Source organism: Sus scrofa, chromosome 13 (assembly GCF_000003025.6).
Source record: "Sus scrofa isolate TJ Tabasco breed Duroc chromosome 13, Sscrofa11.1, whole genome shotgun sequence".
Lineage (NCBI taxonomy): Eukaryota > Metazoa > Chordata > Mammalia > Artiodactyla > Suidae > Sus > Sus scrofa.
Window position 1 is genome coordinate 88,929,941 of NC_010455.5, and position 23,011 is coordinate 88,952,951.

The 23,011-nt window shown below is 36.1% G+C and overlaps 1 protein-coding gene across 1 annotated transcript in view; it reads left to right on the forward strand.

Annotated features, from left to right (window-relative positions):
• The window catches only part of AGTR1 (angiotensin II receptor type 1), a 45,445-nt gene continuing 27,366 nt past the window's right edge, over window positions 4,933–23,011 (forward strand). Inside the window, exons 1-2 of the mRNA XM_003132469.4 lie at window positions 4,933–5,349; window positions 15,140–15,224. The gene's annotated coding sequence lies outside the window, so the exon portion shown is untranslated. The remainder of the gene's footprint in view (window positions 5,350–15,139; window positions 15,225–23,011) is intronic.

The following is a 23,011-nucleotide window of genomic DNA, read 5'->3' on the forward strand; positions in this document are numbered from 1 at the left end:
CTATTAATATTTTTATTGGTAAATATAGTAGCCTTGCTTTTTTTAGCAAGTGAAATTAGGAGTTCCCATCGTGGCTCAGTGGAAATGAATGACTGACATCCATCAAGACACAGATTCGATCCCTGGCCTTGCTCAGTGGGTTAAGGATCCGGCATTGCCCTGAGCTGTGGTGTAGGTCACAGACGCAGCTCGGATCTGGCATTGCTGTGGCTATGGTGTAGGCCAGTGGCTCCAGCTCCAATTCGACCCCTAGCCTGGGAACCTCCGTATGCTATAGGTGCGGCCCTGGGGGAAAAAAAAAAGACGAAAAAAGTGAAATTAATTCTATATTAAATTGATCCTTCATTTAATACATCTGACTTTTCTCATTTTTTCTCATAAGCATTTAATTAATTTTAATTTTAAATAGTTAAAGCAAAATATAACTTGAATAATATATTTTACTTGTTTAGAGTCTTCTAAGCCTCTACAAATTTTATCACATTCACCAGCTTATTGGATAATATCTCTATGCTATGGTGAGTTTCAGAATCTTATAAATATTCATTCTCCATCTTTATAAATGGGTTGATAAGAAATAGTAGAAATTCTGTCTGACTAATGATATATGAAGTTTATAATTTTTTTAAGCCATGAGATTTGTAAAACAGAAAATCAGAGGGGTAAAGCAGATTTTATTCACTCTACATATTAGTTTCTACAGTATACAATATGGACAAATGAAATAAATCAGCTTAGATGTAGACTCTCATTAGAATTGCAAAACTCAGTTACACTAAATGAAGGTCTCTACATGCCCCAGTCAAGAATGTTTAACAATTCTGTTTGTTTGTCATAATCATCACTTTCTCTATACTCCTGTAGAACTATTTAAAGCAGGGATTTCAATTTTGGTAAAAATATATGAATAATATAAATCCTTGTCTTATTGAAAGAATTTCTTAGAATAGTGACTGTATTTGAATATCTGGACAACACAGATGTAGAATTATTAGGGTTAATTAAAAAAAAACTAACATGCATTTAGCACTAACCACAAACCAGACTGTTCTATTTGCTTTATATCTAATTTGTTAAATCCTCCTCTATACTGAATTAGGTGCTAATCATACCCACATTTTGCTAATGAGTAAAGGAAAGGAGATATTAAATAATTTGCCCAAGTTCACACAGCTAGTAAATGGATACTAGAAAACCCTTCTTTTAAGGAAAGATCTAGAGGTCAACTGACTTGGCCAACCCTCACTGATGTCTCTTGAGAGAATGGAAAATGGGCTCCAGGTCTCTGAATTCTAGTTAACTTCTCTTCCCATAAAATCATGCTACGTGACATATTCAAAAACAGCAAGGTATAGGCACACTCACAGGGTTGAAGCCATTGGGCCTTCAAGTTTAGTGTCAGCAAAAACTGTCCAAAGATGTCCCCCACTCCCCAATCTTCAAAGAGACCCTGTGTTAAGTTCCCTGACTTCTTGTTCGTTTTGCTAACTTTTTTATGGTGATTTGTTGTGTAAAATTTGGATAATACAGACAAACATTAGAATATAATTTAAAAGTATCTATAATCACTACATTCAGAATTCAGAAGAAACCACTGTATACATTTTAGGGAGTATACATCTAATATTTTTCCACCCATTTGCACATTTATGTGCATACATACATGTGTGTGTGTGCGTGTGTGTTTTAGATAATTTGGGTAACAGGTACATATTGTTCAGTAAGTTTATTTTTACTAATTTACATATCCTGAATATTTCCATATTATTAAATATCCTTCTATATTACTCTCAATGGCTAAATTCTACTCTAGATGTACTGTAATTTGCTCAACCAACCTTTTATTTGGGGGACATTAAAACTGTTTCCAATTCTATTCCATTATGTATAACAATGTAAATAACATTCTTGTACATAAATCTTTGCATATATCCAGAATTATTACTTAGAATAAATTCCTGGTTGATGAGGGCATACAATAATCCTACAGAATCATATGTATTTTTTTTATTTCTGACAATACCAACATATCTACATCCTTACAAAAACTGATTTCTGTTATCTTTTTTCTTTAATCTCTGGTGATTCTATAGGTGAAAAACTGTACCTTGTTACTTTAAATGACATTTTTATTACACTGAAGAGTAAACCTTTTTTTTTCATATTTATTAGGCATTACATTTCTTTTGCATGTCCTATTGAATTTTTACCCCAGACTGATATTCAGAGTGGAGTCTTTCTTAGACTACCTAGAATCTGACATGAGCCAAGCCCTGGCCTCAGCAGCACTGAGGCTCTGCCTTGGCTTTCTTAGCATTGGACAGCCCATTGTCCTTTCCTTCTGTGTTCCCACTTCCAGCTTCATGGTGATGGCTCACTAGGATCCTGCCTCACATGGCACATACAGAGAAGAAAGAGGGGAAAAAAAGTCTACACCTCAGTCCATTCTATAAGAAGACTTCATTTATATCAAAAAATTCAAATTTTAAATTCCAGAAACAAATTAAATCATCAGAAAGTTATCAAGAAGTTTATCTTTTGGGGTGTGGGTATATGGTATATGGGAGCTCACAGGCTAGGAGTCAAATTGCAGCTGCAGCTGCCAGCCTGCACCACAGCTACAGCAATGCCAAATCCCAGTCAAGTTTGCAAGCAACACCACAGCTCACGGCAACACCAGATTCTAAGTTTACCTTTTTTAAGGCACCAAAAAAACAATACATCCCTTACCAGCATGGAAAACTGCTGGTTACTCAGTAAAAATGACGGCAATTACTAAGCATTTTAGTATGTACCAGGCACAGTATCTGAAGCTTTTATATATACTCTTTTCCTTAATTCTGACAAGAGTTTAGAGAACATTATTACCCTGTATTTTTTTTTAAGTCCTATTAGAGGGTAATCTTGTGTAAGTGTAAGAGGCTAATAAGCAGCAAAGCTGGGCTTCAGCTTAAGTGTTAGATGTTTAAACCATACTATTACTCAGTTGATTCAGCACAATAATAATAACATCATTAATTTCTTGGAAACACGTCCTTCTCATCTGCCTGTGTCTGATGATGTAACATCCCTGGTTAAACCCCACTCCTTAAAGAAGTTTCACTCAAAACAGCTGACCCTCTAAGAAGCTTCCAGTCCTCAAAATGCTGATCATTTCTAAAATCAAGTTGGAATTTAGTACAGGCATGACTATGGTTAGTGATTTATAGCACTCAATACATTTAAAGATATGAAGCTCTCCTGATTCTTAAACAATAATCAAGGAGCATTTCCTTTTTTTTTTAAATTTATTTTTATTTTTTTTTTTCTTTTTCTTTTTTTTGGTTTTCTTTTTTTTGTGTTTTTGGTTTTTTTTTTTTTTTTTTTTTCAAGAAGCATTTCCTAATATCACTCACGGACTCTCTAGAATTTGGTTGTCACACACTTTTGGCTTTTCTACAAAAGATCTTGTGATAAATGATTCCGAACAGTTGTGATATTATAAGGCAAGTTACAGTCTTCTAACTTTGTTCTTTTTCAGGATTGTTTTCGCTATTCTGGGTCCCTTCTACTTCCATATGAACTTTAGGATCACTAGGATCACCTTGTTAATTACCTCAAAGACAGCTTGTTGGGATTTTGATATGGATTGTGTTTACTCTGTATATTATTTGGATATTATTGCTATTTTAACAATATCAAGTCTTCCAATCCATGAACACGGAATTTCATTCCATTTATTTAAGTCTAATTTAATTTTTTCAACAATGTCTTCTGTTTTCAGAATATAAGTTTTGCACCCTTTTGTTAAATTTATTCTAGGAATTTTATTTTTTTTAATCTATAGTAAGTGCAGTTTTTTCTTAATTTCATTTTTGGATTGCTCATTGCCAACGTAGAGAAATATAACTGATTTTGTATACTGATCTTGTACCACAAAGCCTTCGTGAACTCCTTTATTATTGTTAATAGCTTTTAATTGATTTCTTAGCATTTTCTAAATACAAGATCATGTTATCTGTCCATGAAAATAATTTCATCACTTCCTTTCTAATCTAGATGCCTTTCATTTCTTTTTCTTGTCCAATTGTCCAAGCTAGAACCTCTACTATGATGTTTGACAGATGTGCAGAAAACCATAAATTTTATCTTGCTCATGATCTTAGACACAAAAACATACGACATTAAGTATGATGTTAATGAGTTTTTCATAGACAGACTAAACAGTTTGAAGAAGTTCCTTTCTACTCCTAGCTTATCTTATCATGAAAAAAGTTGGATTTTGTCAAATGCTTTTCTGATTTATTAAGATGATATTATGGGTTTTGTTATTTATTCCAGTAATATGGTTTATTCCATCAATTGATTTTCAGTAAATAGCACATTTCTGGGACAATATCATGGTGTGTAATCCTCTTAATATGTTACCGGATTTGATTTGCTAATAGGATTTTTATCTACATTCATAAGAGAGATTTGCAGTTTCTTTTCACCTGATGTCTCATTTGGCTTTGGTATCAGGATAATATTGGCCTCACAGTGTGAGCTGGGAAGTGATACATCCTCTTTTGTTTTTTGGAACAATTTATATTAATTCTTCTTTAAATATGTGGTCATATTTTGTTTTTTAACTTTATTTTTACATTTTTTAAAATGCAACTACATTAGCATATCCAATAGGAGGAAATGAATGTCTACCCTTTCACTCTGTAACAACCCTGAAATTAATCTATGGCATGGATCTATGATCCACAATGGTACTGTCTAAGTTTGAGTTATTCCCAGGGAAGAGAAAGAAGTTCTCTAATTCGTCCTTAAAAGTTTCCCAAGTCTGGAAAAAAAAAAAAGTAGGGAACATCAATCTCAGTGTGAATGGCTCCTCCTGCACCCCTAGCTCTCTTCTATTTCTCCACTCCCTCCCTCAGTGCCAGATTCTGAGCCAGGTACTCACAGATCTAGTAAGTGACACGGGGATGGTTGTGGCATCATCCCGCTTCCGTCAGCATCTGAAGAGGAAAGGGGGTTGGGCCTAGAGGGGTCTCCCGGGCGGGGCGGAGGAGGAGGGAGTGCAAAATCGAGCCTCGCCCAAGGAACTCACAGAGCAGCAACGCCCCTCGCTATAAATTTGGAGCTGCCTCACAGAGAATGATTACAGCGCCTGACAGCCACGGGCCGGAGGCAGTGGGCGACAGAGTGCCTGTGCGGACACAGGACTAGCAGCTCTGCTGGCCCGAGGTGGTGATCCATGGGGAGGAGCCGGAGCGGACCCCGGGAGTGAGGGCGCACAGCCCAGCCGGACAAGGCGGCGCACCCAAACCCCATACCAGAGTCTCCAGCTCAGCAGACCTGGGCGCAGCGTCCCGAGTGCGGGTGAGTGGCTCGGGCTTGGGGGTGGGGGGACGGGGCAGTCAGTTTCTTGCCAAGGTTTCAACTGTGGGCTTTGTGCCAGGAGGCTCCCAGAGACGAAGGTAAGAGAGAGCTTAGTTCTGGCTGGCACCCACCCACCCGGAGCTGGAGGCCCTTCCACAAATCAATGAGGGGCGCCTGGGCTGAGAAGAAATAGTTTGAGCTTGTTTGCTTCACGCACCGGAAATTTCATTCTGATTTGACCAGACTCTATCGAGTACTAGCAAGGAATCTGTAGAATTGGGATGCAACCAAGTACACTTTCTTCCTGAGGCTTTTAGCTAACTCTTGTCTTTTAACTGTGACTTGGGTGTATAATTCCTTGGGGTGTCCATTTAAGAGTTATGCTACTTCAAAAAGTGAAATGAAGAGTGTCCCCACACTCTATTTCCCAGGCCAACCACCAGCACTGCTCACCTCCCCCAAACCCCTCTCCAAAAACCCTATCACTGGGTCCTTGGCAGAGCCCCACCTCAGGTGTTCCCAGGTCCTCTGATTCATCAAATTAGGGAGGGAAGAGGGAAAATACACTGGCTTCTCCACACCTCAATCCCCACAGCCTTGGCCAGGATATATTTGTTAACTGAGGGGATTTTAGGAGAAGCTCTTCAGCTCCCAAGACTAAACAGAAACTCTTGCTGGCTCCTTTCCTTCAATCACCCCTCTACCTAGCACCCCATTCTCCAGTTCTTTTAAATGTCCAGCCCAGTCTCTTCACAGTGCCAGATACTATGTCTCTAAAAGACCTCAGCAAGTCTTTCGGAAAGCATCTCCTGACCTTACTTTGGGCAGCCCTTAGAGACCTGGATGAACCCATCTGGGGCCTCTTTACCTAATCTGTGCTGATGGCCTCATTTAGAATTAAACACCCACTAGCAGTCTCTGGAGCCCTCTCTCCTTGGTGAAAGTTTGGGTGCTCAATTTCCCCTGGGATCACATTTGCATCTTAGCTACATTTACTTCTAGTGTCCTTTGGGAAAGAGAACATAACAGTGAGGAAATCTGGCACCCTTGCAGCTCTGTCGAATAAATTTTTTGAGAAGCTTGTATCTCCTTCTAAAGGTGCTTCATCCCCAACATGTGTCTCTTGGTAGTTATCACCCAAGGATCCTGGGTCCTTGAACATTTTTTAGTCCTTAGCATAAGCTGTAATGCCTTTATAAGTCTTCTCTAAAAAGGAAACTGCATGTTTCTCTTGTCCCCTGTAGTGTTTCTCTAGCTCTAAAGGCCCGACGTGGGTAATCTCTCGTCAGGCTGTGGTAGATTCCACCACCCTTCTGGAAGACAGTGCAGGGGCGGGGAAGCACAGGGAGCTGGACGAGGAGACTCCCACTTAGCTGGCCATGTGCTATTAGTTATTTCACAACTCTGAACCTCAAGTCCCTGCCTGTACATTTTCCTCCAGTGATAAAATTCCTTGATTCCTTTTGTTTCCTACTTATTGCTTAAAAAATAAAAGTCTAAGATAATTACCCTTTTATCACATGTCTGTGGTCCTCAGAACTATCTAAATAGCTCTCCTGGTAAATGATCTGCTCTGGAAAATCATTAGGTCCAGTGTCCATCCCCCAACTTACTGGGGGCGGTTCCTACAACCCGGCTTAAGGCTCGGGGGGTGGTTCCAAGTTACTCCACACTTACTGGTTTCATGATTATTACTGTCAAGTCTGTTATCCACTCTGTTCCCCCACCCCCTTTTCCCTGCGTTCATTGTTCTTTGTACCCATCATGAGGCCTTGATTTCTAGCTCCATTTTTCTTTGAACTTATACTGAATCAACTGCTCCATCATCTAACTCAGAAAAAAACTAGTTTTGTTCTACTGATGCCAAAGGAAGACTTGTCTTCCTTGAGTTTTATAAAGTATCTTTCAGTCAACTGTTGCTTTGGCAATGCTCTGCATCCCAAGAGCTCTGAGCTTAAATCTTTCCTCTCTCTCACCCTCCTTCAGTGTTCGAATTGTGATTTTTGTGGATTGTTCAGGTTTCTTCCTTTTTTATTGACCTAGTTTGAGTAAATAAAAGTAAAAAGTTGTTTGTATACATGTATATATAACTTTGCTTTTTTTGTTGCTGCTGGTGCTTATTACACTGTTGTTTTTCTATGACCAATTGCTTGCCCTATGCTAGAGGGAAAATAATAAAAGAAAATTTAATCTGCTGTTTACCCAAAGCCCAGGTAAAATACTTAGCTGAGAAGGAGTTTGAAACTCCTAGTTAAAATGCATGATGCATGTCTCCTATTGTTTTATCTGTGCTGTCAGAGTGTCCTTTTCAAGCAGCTGACAGTTGTGGTATTTTGCTTTCAGATTTGTTATAGAGACCAAGATCAAGTCCAATCCCACTTAGATGTTTTGGCTATCTCATACAGGCTCCCAGTCTTAAGCCCCAAGCTTACTAGTTTACCTAGTCTGTTTCCCACTTGATTATAACTGGGCAATGCCATAGAGTATCCCAAGTAGGTTAGCATATTGAGAATTTTATTTAGAAGTTTGAAGTTCCAAGTGTTGGGAAAATTAAAAAGCTGTCTTCTGTGGCAAGAAACAAATATACAGACAGAGCCACAAAATATGACGAGGTATCCAAGGTGGATTAAGAACTCTTTTCTTCCCTGTTAACTACCAACTGGAAAAATCAGCTTTTTAACCCATCGCCATTGGAAAGTCCTATTATTTTTCTTCTAAATGTTATAAGGTTTCTCTTTCAAAATTGCCTGAAGTCATTGGATTACATGAGTCGTGTTTCTTTTCACATAAGTGCTTATTAAAATAGCACAATAAAGCTCCCATAAGCAAAAGTAAATTTTGTTCCGTTTCCAGCCTAAATTTAGGTATCACTTTACATTTTCTATTTTATTCATGATATAATTTTTTAGCTACCAAAATTCGACTCCTCAATGAATATACAGAGCCATCTTAAATCAAGGAGTATCTTATAGGGATTTAAGTTAATATTCAATTGATTTGGCATATGACTACCATTATCCTATAAAAGCTCTAAAATACAACACAGACCCCCCCCCAAAAAAAAAATCTAAAGCGCCATAAACTTGCCAGATATTTTACCAGTTGGTGGTTACTTTAATGACAAGTTTGACAATTAGAAAGTAAAGTACATATTTAGAACAATCATAAAAATCACAAGTGAATCTTGCTACTAGACATAGTTGTATAAATATTAAAAGTCCTTCTGATTTTGATTCTATCCCTTCATAGTAGCAATCACGGGAGCAAGGGTGGAATGCCCTTAATATAAAAATCAAAATTTCTTTCAAAATGTTTTACCAACAAAGAATGTACTACATATTGTAAATACTGTACCACTGCTTTATATAACCTTATTTTTATAGCTCAATTTAGAAAATGCTTTTTGGTTGGTTTCTAAACAGGTACATCATCTAAATGTCTCAAGTAGAAACAAATTGTCTAGAATCTGCTAATTATTATTTGTTTTTTCCTCCTATACTCAAAAATATTTTAAATTGTGTTGCCAATCTCATATTTAATTACTTTTCTAATTCTTACAAGTTGGAAAATGGGTAAGAAGTAGGTATGCTTCATTTTCAATAATCCCACTGTGCTTTCATATTCCAAGTCCCAATTCTAGATGTCCTTAAAATTTTAAATCATAGAATTAATACTCATTCAGTTTGGGTCAACATTAATGTGATTTCTTGTTCATTTTATACATAGAGAAGCTGCTTTGTTCTTCATCATCTGATGTTAAGATCTCATTTAGATCAATGAAGTAAAGTACTGTGACTAACTTCAGAATAAGAATATTGGAGCATACACATTTGGTTTGTGATTGCTAATTTGCTATCTAAATTTTCCTTAGCTATTTCCCATTTTATATTAATCAAAGCTCCTCTTATCTAACTTAGAAAATGAAGAATTATATCTATGAAATATCAACAAAAGTAGAAGATACAGAGGGAATACAATAATCTGAGTGATATTAGGCCCTAAGGACACACCAAAGTTTAAAAAAAAAATGGTCTTTGTCCTAAGAGAGATGTTGGTCAAGCTAAGTACATATTTAGATATGGGTCTCTCTAATCACCTCAATGCCACTGGGATCGGAAGTCATTTAAAAAAACAACCTCTTTCCTCCTACCTTTCAGACCAGATATAATGTCTAATGTGGTTACATTGTTTGATTCTGGCTACTTTAATAATAACCACCACAACTCTCCCTTCCCCATGGGGTTATAATTCCTTTGATGGTGTGCACCACACCCAACTGCATCCTTGTATTCTATTACTAAATGCTCCACAAGTCACTTTCCTGCCTGTTTGTTTGTGGCTAAAATTATAGACCATAAAATACATTTTCAGGTCCTTATATTGTAGAAGAGAAATGTTAGAGAGAGACCATTTCCTATTACACACAATAAAATGACTTAATATTGATGCTTTAGTCTCACTAATTGAGGAACAAAATATTAATACCATGTTTTTGGTCTAAAGCTGTAATGGCAAGGGAGAGGTAGAGAAAAAGAGTAAGAAAAGGAGAGATGCAAAAGAATAAAAGGTGGAAATATTAAATCAGCAGTTCTTCAAATGTTAGGGAGCAGTAAGACAAGCATATGACAATCACTTGGGGAGCATTTTAAATCTCTACATATTGTCTGTACTTTTCTTTTCCCTCCTTTCCCCATTTCCCCCTATCAAGAACCACATCTATTAGAAATTAGAAGCAACCATCCACAGTTACCTCAGGTGTCAAGGTCCCCAGACTAGGATCATGGACATCGTCTGGGAGTTTATTAGAACTGCAAACTCTCAGACCCAACCCAGACCCATTGAGTTAGAATCTGTAGTTTAACAAAATCTCCACATGATTCAAATGTACATTAAAGCTAGAGAGGTACAAGTAGACAGTACCTCTGGCTTGTTCATAATTACCTAGAAGTTATTTTCTTGGCTTTTTAATAAAGTAACATTTTGGAGTTCCCGTCGTGGCGTAGCGGAAGCGAATCCGACTAGGAACCATGAGGTTGTAGGTTTGATACCTGAATAATAAAAGGATCCAGCATTGCTGTGAGCTGTGGTATAGGTTGCAGATGTGGCTCAGATTTGGTATTGCTGTGGCTGTGGCCTAGGCTGGCAGCTGTAGCTCCCATTCGACCCCTAGCCTGGGAACCTCCGTGTGCCTGTGCCGTGCGTGCAGCCCTAAAAAGACCCCCCAAAAAAGTAACACTTTTAGTAAAGATAACATTTATTGAGCACATATAATGTGTCTTTAAATATCATGTTTAACTTTCACAACATCCCCGTGTAGTAGTCACAGCCTAATCCCTATTTTATAGGTCAGGATACTGAGTAGTAAGGAGATAAATAGCATCTCCAAATTTGATAACTGGTAGAGTTGAGATTTAAACACAAATTTTGATTCCTGTGCTCTGAGCTGCCATTCACATTGTCTGCTCTACACTAGATTTCTTGCTTTTTAAGGCCAATTAATTACTTAAGAATTTATTTAAAGTTATAATTAGAAATCAAATTATTCCCTCATAGAAAAAACAAGATCTATTGCATTTTCATTATAACATTTGCTTATCATCTTACCTTTAACCGCAATAATGAAGAGTTCTAGAAATTCCTTCTTTAGTTAGGAAATAAATACAAAAGCCATGATGGCCCATTATTTAAAACTTAAGATTTGATACCTCTATTTTTTCACATAACCTATCTGAAATTTACTTTTTACTTTTCAGTGTTCTGATGAACTTAAAAAAAGTTCTCTCTTGAGTTTAATAAGCCATTTCCTACATACATAAACTGTTCAGCTTTATTACTCTTTCAGCTTTTATTATAAACACTGATTTATCTATAAGCACAGTTTACAAAATTTTAGTTGAATATAATTACCAACCAGTCAGTCTGCAAGCAAGCATGACATTTTAAGCCAGTGACTCCCCAAATGATTTAGTCTCTGAAAGATTTCTTCCAATGCATGTAGATTCTCTGAGAGCAGTCAGTTGGATCTGGTCAAATGTCTGTGGTTTTGACAGGGGCTCACTGATGTCGATCAAAAGACTGAGGTGAGTTTGGGTTCCTTGTGATCATGTTTGAGAGGAGAGGTGTGTCACTGAAACTGAGCAACCACCATTTTCTCCATGATAAAGGGACATCCTTGGGAGACAGAATTTCACCTGCTGCTTAGATCTAGAACTTTCAGCAAAACTAACAGTACAATGTCTAGCTTGTAAGTTATGACTGAGAGCAAAATCAACCCAGAGATGCCATAAAGCCAAGCAGTGAGGGCTCAGAGGGGAACTCATGGCAGTAGACATCCTGCATATAGCAGGCAGAGTTTCTTAGTGCTAATAAATGATAAAGTACCAGTGATTCTCTTATGACACTTTATAGTCCAGGTGGTCTCACTAAGCCCAAATATCTGTGACTATGGTTGAATTTAATGGGAACACCAGGTTTTTTCCTAAATAATTTTTTTTAAAAATCTCAGCATTTCTTCTAGTAAACTTCATACATTTATAGTTCTATCACCACATATGCTTTGCTTCACTTTTTGATCCATACTCTTCTTGTTATATAATTCAAATGCATCTTATAATGCTTCTAAATCTATGTGGTATGCCACTAGAACAAGAATGTTCCATTAACCCAGCTTTAATAATCTAATTCTCTTTCCATTCAAATGATGTCACTTCACATAAAACACACTGTACCATGATGTCTTCCAGCATTTAACCTTCACACAGTTAATTGCTGCCACTTTATCAGGAATGGAAAAGAATCTGATGTGATTCCTACGTAATGATTTCCTGAATGTGTCCAAGCGTTTGATCTACTCCGTTAACAGAATGGATTTCTGAGAGAAACACAAAACTGTTCTTTTAAATTCCTATTCGGTTAAGCCATATGATGGGATATTATATAATCATTACGTATTTTAATATATTTAAAATATAAAATGACAAGGAAAGATAATCACAAGTGAATACAGCAGTGTAATAAATATAAATCAGGTGAAAGCCTATGTGTGTATATAAGTGTTTGGAAGATTCTTGTCAAAGTGCCATTAAGGTTTTACTTGGGGCATTGGTGTTCTCATGAAAATAGTTTCATTACAGTAGCACTGATTTGTAAGTAAAATCACTAATATAGTTTTAAAATGACTGCAAAACTGTGAGCCAGATAAGAAACACTTGGAAAAATATATAACAAATCTTAAAAGCTTTTGAGGATTATTAAGATCAAGGCTAAGATCAAGGGTGACATTTTTTCCCCCTCTTTTTTTTTTTTTTTTTTGCATGTACTGTCAAAATTTTCTATAATGAACCTCTATTATACTCCATACTTTCTGTTTATCTTGGAATTTCTTTTCCTTTCATTCTCACACTTTAGGTTGCAGATCATAGACAACCACTATTACCATCTAGAGAATGATACTGGCAAATCACCCTTTTTTTTTTTTTTCCTATAATACATGAGAGCCTTATAGGAGTAGGATTTTACACCAGATTGGTATTTTATACGAAAAATCATCTAAGGAGAAAATTTTTGCTGTAACAACAAAACCACCAAAAAACAGGGATAAAAATAGATCCCTCTAATGCCAAAATCCTTCTGTATCACAATGTGATAATAAAGCCAGTGTACATGGTTGTTTAAAAAAAAAAAAAAAGGAACCTCTACACAGTCTTCTTGAAGGACTCCTTAACTTAAAAAAATTCTTACTTAAAAAAATCCCAACTCTATAATGAAATTTTATGAATTTGGCTATATAAAAAAACTAAAATATTTGTACAGCAAAAAGCACCATAAATTAAGTCAAAAGATAAACAAGAACTTGGGAAAGCTATTTGTCACACATTACATGTAAAATGCCAGTTTCCAGCATGAGCTCTTTAAAATGAAAAACAATGAACAATCCAATGGAAAAATGAGCAAAGGCCATGTCTGGGCAAACTAGTAGAAAAATAATTACAAAAAAAATAAGAAAACAAAAACAAATTCAACCTCATTCATAACTAAAAAAATGCAAACCAAAACAAATATACTTTTCACTTATCAGGCTGAGAAAAAAAATTAGGATTTGATACAAGCTAGATTTTTGGTATCATAAATTCATGTAATCTTTATAGAGGACAAGTAAGTATCTTTCAAAAACTTAGCGTGTAAACAATATGTGTCAACAGTTATGTTTGGGACTTATTCTACCCATATAATCTTGTAAGTACAAAAATGTATATGTGTAAATATGATCATCATTGAGGCTTTTTTAAAGCATCCAAAAAGGGAAAATTAAAAAAAAAAGAAAACCTTAAGCTCATAATAGGGACTAGTTAAATAAAATATCAAATTTCAGTGCAATGAATGGAATACTACAGAGCTCTCAAAATGAATGAGATAAATTTCTATATACTAATAATATAGAGAGTTCTGCTAGCTAAATTTTTTGAAAAAAGAAAGCAAAAGACAGAATATATGGTATGTAAAATGACAGAAACATGGATATATACATTTATTATGTATGTATTTACATTTTTAAAAGTCCTAGAGGGGTACATAAGAAACTGTTAGTAGTATCTCTGGGAAGTGGATCTGAAGAGACAATTAGAGAGTTAGGAATATTACATGTACTTGTATTTTATACTTTTGTGCAACTTGACACTTATATCACATGCATGTATTACACCTATGAAAAATTAAATCAGAAAAAAACTTTTTAAAACGATTTTTTTCAAGATAATCATACAAAATAATCATACATTAACACTTGTATAAACTTTCTATTAAAAAAAAAAAAGAATCGGAGTTCCCGTGGTGGCGCAGTGGTTAATGATTCTGACTAGGAACATGAGGTTGCGGGTTCGGTCCCTGCCCTTGCTCAGTGGGTTAATGATCCGGCGTTGCCGTGAGCTGTGGTGTAGGTTGCAGACGCGGCTCGGATCCCGCGTTGCTGTGGCTCTGGTGTAGGCCGGCGGCTACAGCTCCAATTCGATCCCTAGCCTGGGAACCTCCATATGCCGCAGGAGCGGCCCAAAGAAATAGCAAAGAGACAAAAAAAAATAAAAATAAAAAAAAATATATATATATAAATTTTAAAAAAGTATCACATATCAAAGTTTAACTACAGGTTCACAAGTAAAACTCTATTAGGATATTTCTAAATTATTTAATAGTTATGTCTACATAAATTCCTTAAAAGATTGTACTATTTTTTATTCCAAAACATTCTTTTTCTCCTTCTCTAGCGTTAATCTAAAAGGGTATGAGGGGGAGTTCCCGTCGTGGCGCAGTGGTTAACGAATCCGACTAGGAACCATGAGGTTGCGGGTTCGGTCCCTGCCCTTGCTCAGTGGGTTGACGATCCGGCGTTGCCCTGAGCTGTGGTGTAGGTTGCAGACGCGGCCGGTGGCTACAGCTCCGATTCAACCCCTAGCCTGGGAACCTCCATATGCCGCGGGAGCGGCCCAAGAAATAGCAACAACAACAAAAAAAGACAAAAGACCAAAAAAAAAAAAAAAAAAAAATTAAAAGGGTATGAGGGGAAGATGTTGACTGTAAGCAGGAATATGACGAGGTTCCATGACAGACAGACAGTCGCTTAGTAGAGCCTAACTGTATATAAGAAAAAATATGTTCTTGATATGGACCAGATAGATGGCTTCATTCCCTTCAAAAAACATTCTTAAGATATAGTGTTAATGCTTATTTTATAAGTTAGAAAATAAAAACTCTGACCATATTCAGTGAATCACATTAATTTTTTTTTTCTTTCCAGATTTGATACATGATAAATTGGTCTAAAATGGCCGGGTTTTTATCTGAATAAGTCACTGAAGTCATCGCAGAAGGTCTACATCCAGGTAAATGTCTTATACCTATAACGGGCATCTGTCAGTAATTTTCCCTTAACAACAGTGAAAGTAGCATAAGAAGCCAAATACACCTTTATCAGGTGACAAAAACTGAGGAAGCAGAAAAGAATGAAGTTCCTATTACACTATCCCTTCCAATAGGCAGCTTAAGAACACATATATTTATATGATTTTAAATATAAATAGTGTCAGAATTACCAAGATATTCATGGATTGATGATAAACTATGTGAGAGATTTGCAACCTCTCAGCAAGAATTTCCTCATGGTCATAGGTAATGTTCTAAGCAGTGCTTTTCATACTATGTAGGGCTTTAGGAGGCAAGGAAGAAATGGCTGTGCTTTCTCGTTAAGCCACCAAATGGGGAATTCGGGCTCTGTGATGCCCCGGCACTCACTTCTATCTTTTTTTTTTTTTTTTTTTTTTTTTTTTTTTTTGTCTTTTTGCTATTTCTTGGGCCGCTCCCATGGCATATGGAGGTTCCCAGGCTAGGGGTGGAATTGGAGCTGTAGCCACCAGCCTACGCCAGAGCCACAGCAACGCGGGATCCGAGCCGCATCTGCAACCTACACCACAGCTCACAGCAACGCCGGATTGTTAACCCACTGAGCAAGGGCAGGGACCGAAGCCACAACCTCATGGTTCCTAGTCAGATTCGTTAACCACTGCGCCACCACGGGAACTCCATCACTTCTAGAAGCATATATCTGAACACCATAACTTTAAACTACCTGCTCACCTTCAGAAAATGCAAATGTCTCAGTGTCTCATTCTTACAAAAGTCTCCCTTACCCCAAGAAGATATAGGGAAAAGGACTCTGAAATTGGATATAGAGGTACCCTTTAATTCCCATCAGTTCAACCCCTCATTGTAGCCATGCATCCCACAGAGTCACATAGTAGGCATTATACTCAGAACCCAGGAGGGCAGCTGGGGACTGCTGCATGGATGCAACTCCTATCACATGGGCCTGTATGATATTTTTCATTAAAAGACTCCTGGATTTACTCAGCTATCAGGACCTTTTTTTTTCTGCTGACACAAACACAGCTCAAAGAACAAGCCCTCAGCTTCCCAAAATCATAAGGGAGACACTCCCTAGTTCCTCCAAGGAGAATAAAACAAGTAGATTGTCCCTTCTGAATATATTGCTGTTGAATTTTATCAAACTAGAAGGCAGATAGATGGGTGGTGGATGGGCAGACATACGTTAGATATGACTAGTCTTTTTGATTGACAAGTAGGAACAACTTGCTGGAAGGCACTCCACACTGGTGTTAGGAAACTATTTAGGACTGCCTTAATCTTGGAGACAAAAATAGTAACATTCTACAGAGTTCTGCCACTACAACTCTTTAGGGGTTTTTTTGTGAGGTGTAGTTAAACTTAGAAAGCTGGGCCATGTATACTTTCAGCAAAAATCCAGCTCTGGAAAAAGTACATTAAAATATATGTCCTAGTTAGGAAGACACTAAGACTGGAAGCTTCATTTTACACCCTAAGAGTACTGAACAGAAGGAGCTCTTTGTCCATAATACCCCATCAGCCTTAAAGCGGAAGAATCACATCAGTTATACGGCAGGTTCCTGCTGGAAATGATTCTTAAACCAGACTCTCTTCTCCTATATATTGGTTTCTTCTTAACATTCACACTTTTGTAGCCAAACTTACCAAATAACTATGACACTTTGCTTAGAAATAAGAAAACATTCTGTAAAATTTTAAACTTTTATAAATACTTGTTTCAGATGAATTCAGTAAAACATGCTTAATATTAAGTTACTTTTTGTTAAAGAACTAATGCCATACCTATTGTACTACTAACTAGCAACTTTGTCTTTGGTTTCCTGCGAAAGACTCTCCAAGGCCCCATTCCAATCCACCGTCATTACAGTGCAGTAAAAAAGTGTTTTCTAAGGGCCTTCTGAACTTCGTATTGTCACTTTAAAACTTTCACCAATTTACAACTACAGAACTTTGATCTCTTATTGATTTAAACCAGTAATGTGTAAACAGCATTTCAGAGCTTGTTTTACAGAACCAAAAATATTTAGGCTGAAATCTACTTATGATAAATGGGGAAAACCTGGTTAGGACATAATAAAAGAACGAAGACCATATCCAGTGGCTTAAAATCTATAGACATGCACTGTCCAATACAGTAACCACTTGCCCCATGTAGCTATTTAAATTAATTATAAGAAGTGAAATTAAAAATTCAATTCCTCATTTGTACTAGCCACATTTCAAGTTCTCAATAGACACATGTAGTTAGTGGCTACTGTATTGCATGGATATAAAATATTTCCCTCATTATAGAAAGTTATTAAGACAGTACTGATATAAACAAATTATTAGTAATGCAATAGTCTTTCATTGCTACTTGGTAAGAAAATTTATGCTCTTTTATACTTATTTGGAAATTTCAAAATATTTTTTTAAATTCTAATTTTCTTAGTTGTAGGTTATCTGGCATATATTTCTCACAGGCCCCTTTTTCTTTTTCCTGCTTATTATTATATTAAATATATGGGATTGAATATTTTAATTATTTATTTAAATATTTTATGTAATCTTCTGAAGTTAGAGGTTTCTGTTTCCTTAAAAATTATGAAAAGTGGTAACAGTTATGTTGACTTTTTCATCTGAATCACTGACATTTCCAAATAAACACTGGAAAAGATGTAGGATCATTTTTAAAGACTAATAGTTTTTCTTTATTCTTTATATTCTGTAAGATTTTATTTTTTCTACAATGATAGATTGTACTGGTTAAATAAAGCTGATTTATGTTTTTTAAACAATTGGAGAACCAAACAAAATAATTAGGCCATTTCTTTCTTTTTTTCTTTTTTTATGGAAATATGTAATATATTAATAGTCTCCATTTTGATTTCAAAATTGTATATATCACATATAACAAGTTTATTTTTAATTTTTAATTAACAGTCACCCCTTATATAGTGTATTCATTTTCCACTAATATAACCCCATTATTTAACATCAGTCTCAATTACTTTTCAGTCACTTATACCTAGTAGTTCACTTAAATTTGGTTCCTAGACTAATGGTTGTATGTTACACAAGGCAAGAAATTAAAAACAAATTTATCTTTGAGACATTGAAGCATCAAAGAATTGAAATATCTATATAACTAATATGAAAAAGGCATATAAGTAGCCAGGCAATATTCTCTTTACTCATTTAATAGTATCATTTTTCAATGAAAACATTGATAATAGAAGTTTGGACAGAGTTTGGAATTGTTAAATATGAATCCCAGAGTCTTACAAATGAAAAGAAGGCAAAGTTAAAGGTTAGCCATTTGTAGTGGGTTTTTTTCCCTCAAAAAACAAAAAAATAGCTTTCTTTATAGAATAACAGATTTACTCCAAATAAGCTGTTATTCACACAGTTTATCTACATTAACATTGTTCCTAGGTTTAAATAATATAGCCAGATATACTTGTCTTACAACTATTTAAAAGATTCTAATTTAAATTGGATTACCATTCATATTTTTAACACTTAAAAGAGCCCAGAAAACCAAAATTAGAGGTTTTGTTTTGCTTGCCAGCACTTTTCACTATTACCCAAGGTGTTGTCATCCTCTCCCTTCGACTAGATAATCATTCCTTTTAAGACTCTTATGATGATTTAGATATATAGAAGTCATTTTTTTAAGTTCCAGAAAGATCTAGGATATCTCAGAAATGTAATGGTACAGTGGAGACCTGGTGGAAGGTAACCAGTTATCCAGAAGTAGGTCTTTGACACCTTTTCAGAATTTAAACAAAATATTGGACTTGTCCAGGGTGTCCCTGGGATGACAGAAACAATGTCATAGGGCAGGTCCAAAATCCATCAGGAGCAGCCTTCCTCTTCCTCTTATCTGAGGAAAAATCAAAACACTTCTGCACACAGCATGGGCCACCATAAAAAGTAAACAAAGCCACTATAGACAAAACCAGGCAGCGGGTAAAGGCTGTCTTTTGACCTAAAGTCTGAAACCCGGCGCTTCAGCGATTCTCCAGGCCAAAGAGGGAGAAAGGTTTGGGCATTTTTGCTGCTTCTTGGTCTCTCCAGTGCAGTCACTGTACAGAGCAGGAGGATAAAACAACTGAGTATCTTCTTTAATGATGCCACTAATGATGTGAAGGAGGAAATCCAACCTGCTTTGGCAGTGTGAAAGTGATGAAATTTGCATCATTAATGACAACAGCTTCTTATGTGATATATAAGATTATTCTATGACACTAAGGGCCCAACCATATGTTATTCAACTCTAAACCTATTAATGAATGCTCATCTTTGTTTTACATAGACCATATTTAATTGTAGACAACTGAACAAATAGGGAATTTTGGAAATAGCCCTGTGTTAAGTACTGACCCATAATGCATCTACTTATTTTGTGGCAATTAAAGTAGTTAGATAGGCTTCCCCTAGATTTCTGCTAGAATTTAGATTTAATTAGAGGGATGAATTAGACATATAGCATCTGAATTAAAGGGTAAGAAATACAATTAAATAAAGGAAAATTTACACTATATATAATAAATGTCAATACATTTAAAAATTGATTTTAGCTTCCTTTATATGACAAACATAAGACTTAATTTAACATCTTAAAATGAAGAAATTTATATGCAACCTATTTTGTGATTTTCACCTTCTTAGAAGGATGTTTTGATATATTTAACTTTCATGTTTAATCTTTTTTTTCCTTTTTTTCAGTTTCTATGGTATCACTATCCATCAATCCATATTGGTTTTACACACACACACACACACACACACACACACACACACAGTTGGTATATATAGAGAGACAGAGAGAGGCAGAGATCCCAAGAGAAAGTAATGCTGCAGTCCGCCTCAGCAATTCATTCTAACAATTAAGAACCCTTAAGCTAAATAGAATAATTCATTTCACAAGAAACTTTTATTCAATCTGTATAATTAGTTTTAGTTAACTTTATTAATGAAATGTCGCAAATCAATTAGGTCTGCAATAATCAGATGCTGAGGACCCAAGAGGGGACATTTCCCTCACAAGAGGGGAAGGTGATATAAATTTAGTTGGGAAGCAAATGTAATTAGATTTGATCAGTTGAGTATTCTTGTCCTGATGTGGAGTTGGGCACATACCCAAGCCTGGGAACATGGTTGGAGACAGGTAGAAAAAAGTGTGACTTAGAAAATGTCTTCCTGGTCCTCTTGGCCACAAACTGAGCTGAAGTGAGCCTCTGAAACCACAGGTAGACAGGTTGTCTTTAGATAGGTATATGTTTAAATTTATTTTTTCAAATCCGAATGCCTTTAAGTAGAATGAGTATATGAACTCAACTATTTGTCACAGGCCCCACCACTCCTTAATGCCTTATAACAGGCACTTAACGCATTTATTAACTGTCTAAATCCTGATAGCATTTCAGTTTGCAACTATTATGACCTAGAAGTTTCTTATTGAATGGGGTAAAGTTTACTTCTTCTGATTCTAAAATGGGAATATCAAAGAAATGTCATGAGAGTAAAAATTCTTCTGAATGAAAGTTATATAAAATACAAGGTATTCCTACTTAGGGCTGCAGTCTACAACAGATTCTGCTATTATTCATTCAATAGGTATATTTATCAAACACCTACACATCACTCGCTATCCTCAGCAGTAAGGCAAAAGTGTAAGCAAATCAGACAAAAATCCCTGCCCTCATAGGACTTATAGTCTAGTGCATGTAGACAGAAAAACAAGAATATGTCAGATGACATGAAGAATGGAAATACAGTGTGGAAGTAGTGTTTAGGGAAAGCCCCCTTATTAAGAAGGAATGCACTATGTAAACATCTAGAGGAAGAGTCCTCTCTGGTGAGGGCACAGCAAATGCAAAGGCCCTGGGGCAGTACTATGCTGGCATATTTAAGACACAGCAAATAGGCTAGTATCCAGATATCAAGTATTAAGAGGTATAAACTGACAGGTAGACTAGAGATCTATTTAGAATGGATGCTAGAAAAGGAGAAACAATAGAATTTTTTAACTTAAATGGTTTAAAGACTTAAAATGCTTTGAAATTCAGTGAAATATTTTCACATATGAAATTTTAAAAAGTCAGGTGCATGATTCAATCCCCAGGGACTGGTTAGGTAGCCATCAAAGTTGGCAGCTACAACTAGAATCCTAATCATTAAAAACCTGTATTTGATGTCAGTTCCTCCTGAACAACCAACTGATTTATTTAGCACCTTTGGCATACTTTAAAAACACTTTGCCTATCACTGGCCTGTAATTTCATGTCTCTGGGCCTGAAACTAAAACTCCTCATAACAGAGAGTTAGTGGTGCATGACATTGCCATTAGATTATTTTTAGTGCAAGCTTTGCCTTCTTGCACAAATACACCAGTGAACATAATTCCTCAGCATACCATTGAATACCAAATGATTTCATATACTGGTTATTCCATTTAAATTATTTTGTCTTTAAGTCCAACAAAAAGAAAATTCTAAATAAAAAGCTATCTTTGGGATTGTATATATGACACCCATCTATACATAACTAGGAGTAAAATTATCTAATGAAAAATTTCTAAGTCACAGCCACCTCTAAACATGTAAGGTAGTCTGAATGAGAAGGAACAATTCTGACTTTGTATTATTTTTTAGTGGTGGTGGTTTTTCATAATCCCCATGCCTTTTTCATGGCCTGCTATTCTTCAAGATTTCCTAATGAGGATTAGGGAACAGGCATATTTAACAATCTGTATTTGCAGGTTGGAAACAAGAAAATGAAGACTAATAGTTTCTCTACTGCTAATTTGATTTTCTGCAGCTCCTCTCCTACCAGCTTAGGCAAAGGACTTAGTTACTATTTCCAGCAGAAGGACCAAGAAAAAGACAAGCATCTGTGATGTCAAACTTCCCCCAAATGGGCCAGCTGCCTTACAGGCCTCCATTAGAGACTTCCCCAAAGTAAGAAATAACTGTTCATGAACAGAATGAGGAGAAAAATAAATTTCTTTTATTCTAGAAAAACAATATACAATGGCTGGTTAACAATGCTAAACTAAACATGTTCATACACTTCTCCTGCACATTTAGAGAGTTATAGAGTATGTACTTACAAGGAAATATTGATTTAACTTCTGAAGTAGTGGCAATAGATGGAGGTTTCTGGAAATGAGGTTGTACTGAGTTGACAGAAAGACAAGGGATTCAGTCCTTCCTTAACTGTTAATGTGTGACTGGCTCTCTAAATTGAAATATAAACCAGAAAGAACTTCTTGTGTATTTCCAGGTCCTAGGGCTAGTTAACAGTACAAATAGTTATTTATTTACAACTGTATAGGAATTTATTTCCCAGGACCCCTCATATCATTGACATCTCATAAAATCAGCCTTGCAAAGGATCTAGAACATTCTGAGAATATACAACACATAACTTTAAATGAGAGTTTTCCTTTTCTCACACAAAAACATGAAAGTTGGTTTGAATTGACATGGACTTCTGTCCAGGCAAGGGCCTGTGATTTCAGGAAGCATGTATCTCTTTTGTAACTCCAGTGTGTCCTTGGAAATTACTGCGTAAAGGCCAAAGTCTAGTCCTTCTCCTAAGTAAAACCTTTTAGTTGTTCAGTGCTAATTGAAAAATATAGCAATTTTAATTCTAAACCCCAAAAGTATTGGGAAGACAAGTTGAGTTAAAATAATGCCTATAATTTAATCAGTATTAGGTCCCTAATAAGAAGCTGATCAGTCACAGCTTCCTTCGAACT